The 2,383-nt window shown below is 31.7% G+C and overlaps 1 long non-coding RNA gene across 1 annotated transcript; it reads left to right on the top strand.

Annotated features, from left to right (window-relative positions):
- Positions 1–236: 236 nt before the first annotated feature.
- Positions 237–793, top strand: LOC112998095 (uncharacterized). Its single transcript, XR_003263095.2, has 2 exons — positions 237–370; positions 492–793. It is a non-coding gene; the product is annotated as an uncharacterized lncRNA (long non-coding RNA).
- The last annotated feature ends 1,590 nt before the right edge of the window (positions 794–2,383 follow it).

The raw sequence follows: 2,383 nt of genomic DNA, 5'->3' as shown, positions 1-2,383 counted from the left end.
TTAAGACTTTCACCTCTTGCTTTGTGTATCTAACCTTTTCCATGCTTACACTCAGTTTTGGCATAAGTCTCATTTCTCCTCATAATGCATAATTAAGCATCTTTGTACTTTCAGTTTTGGCATTCTGCTTTCGCATTGCTATCAGTTAATCTTACAAATTTATCTAGGCTAGAACTCATTATATTTTGTTATACTATTTTATTTTATTTTTATTGGTAGGAATCACCAAAGGCTCATGAGTCTAAGCCAGAGGAAAATCCATAAGAAGAAAAGAAAGAGCCTAAACCACCATCTCCGTATGTGTTGTTTCTTGACTTACATTGTAAAGGATGCACCAAGAAAAATAAGAAATCTATGGTGAAAATGAGAGGTTCATTCTATTCTGTCAGCTATCTCTTAATTTTCTTAATTTTGAATATATTCCCCATGTCATGCATATGTATATCCACTCATCTTCATTAATTTGTTTTTATCTTCTAACAAGAGTTGAGGGAGTGGTGATTGATATGGCTAAAAATAAAGTGACCTTAAAGGGAATTGTGGAGCCTTAAGCAATCTGCAACATGATTTTGAAGAAAACAAAGATAAGAGCCCGAGTTATATCTTCATTGCTAGAAGCAGTGGAAGGAGAACCTATACCTTCTCAGGTAGGTTTGATTATCTAGTTGTGATTGCATCTGACAAACCAATTATACGTAATAAACAAAAATTAATTTAAATAAATTTTTAAAGGTTTCACAAATTGACTCACCGTAATAAAACATTCATTGACTAATCCTACTTTTACTTTAAATATGGGTCTTAAATAGTATATGATTGTACCAAATCCAATTCTGGAAGCAAACATGCTCCTAAACTTTCATCCCACTCAGTTATTGAATATCTCCTGTAAGTTACATTTTTCTATTGTATAGTACTATGTTACAGAAGATAGCAAATAGTTTCACACAATTAAACATAAATATAAGGAAGTAATTTTTATTGTTTCTTATAATTATAAATATCAACTTATTTTTATTTTATTTCTTGTTTAAAAATATAAATAAACTAATATTTTTAATTCTTTAATTTTTTTTTAAAAAAACACATTCTAAGATGTTTCCCTAGAAATTGCCTTCTACTTTTTAAGACGGTCTTAGAATCCTCTATTTTTTATTTTTAAAAAAAAATACATTCTAAGATGGTTTTCATGTCAAAACCGTTATAGAAAGGGTTTCACACTACTATAAAAAAGCGTTCTATGCCGGTCAAACAGAGGATACAATGACGTTTTTCACCTGTCGTAGAATGTGACGTCGTTGAAGGTTAAAAATTTCAACGACGGGTCCAAAATCACCGTCTTAGTAGGTGAGCAACTTTCAAAGACGGTGCTGAGGAAAGCACCGTCTTTGAATGTCAGCTTACTAGGACGGTGCTTACCTCAGCAACACCTTTGAAAGTTGCTCACATTCTAAGATGTTACTTACGTCACCTTAGAATGCCTACTTTCTAAGACGTTGCTAAGATAAGCATCGTCTTAGTAAGCTGACATTCAAAGACGGTGCTTACCTCAACACCATCTTTGAAAGTAGGCCTTCTAAGATGTTGCTGAGGTAAGCACCGTCTTTGAATGTCTACTACTTTCAAAGACGTTGTTGAGATAAGCTCCATCCTTGAATTAAATATTATTTTTAAATATTGACGTTGTTGAGATAAGCTCCATCCTTGAATTAAATATTATTTTTAAATATTGATATTTTTTCTGGTTCATATCCCATAAGAGAAAATATAAATAATTAAAAATAATATATATTAGCATGATTGTAATTAATAATATATATTAGCATGTTAGTAAAATTCAAACATTCAAACTATCAAGGAGATTTTTAAACAAATTATCCAGAAAATTACCACAAACTCATCAATCATCATAAAGCATCGCAAAGTTTCTTTTTACCCAACACCCTTAATTGTTGCCCGATAAAATAATAGTGCATAAGTGCGGCATTATTTGCATTCTATTTTATATGAGAGCTAGTCCTGCAATTTAATCCCCACTACTCAATTTCCAAACATTTTGACCAGATAATCAACCTTAAGTTACTTGGATATGAAGTGCATAAACGTAAACAATGATCATCCATATTCCCATAAAGATATAATGGACAAATAATTTTTTATTTACACAAGCACCACTTTGATATACAAGTTCCACCTAAGGTCCATACTTACGTTCCACCAGGACATGCTTTTCCCAACTCCCCAATAGCAGCAAGTCATGCATCCTTCTGTAAAAGCTCTACTGTAAGGACATCACTTGCCTGAAAATTAAGTATAAACCCATGATTATAAGTGTGAATACCACTTTCATTTCTTTTAAGTTTTAACACAATACTATTACTAG

The sequence above is a fragment of the Glycine max genome, chromosome 10 (genome assembly GCF_000004515.6).
Source record: "Glycine max cultivar Williams 82 chromosome 10, Glycine_max_v4.0, whole genome shotgun sequence".
In the NCBI taxonomy this organism is placed as follows: Eukaryota; Viridiplantae; Streptophyta; class Magnoliopsida; order Fabales; family Fabaceae; genus Glycine; species Glycine max.
Note: the sequence above shows the minus strand (reverse complement) of the source record. Positions and strands in the feature narration are given on the sequence as shown.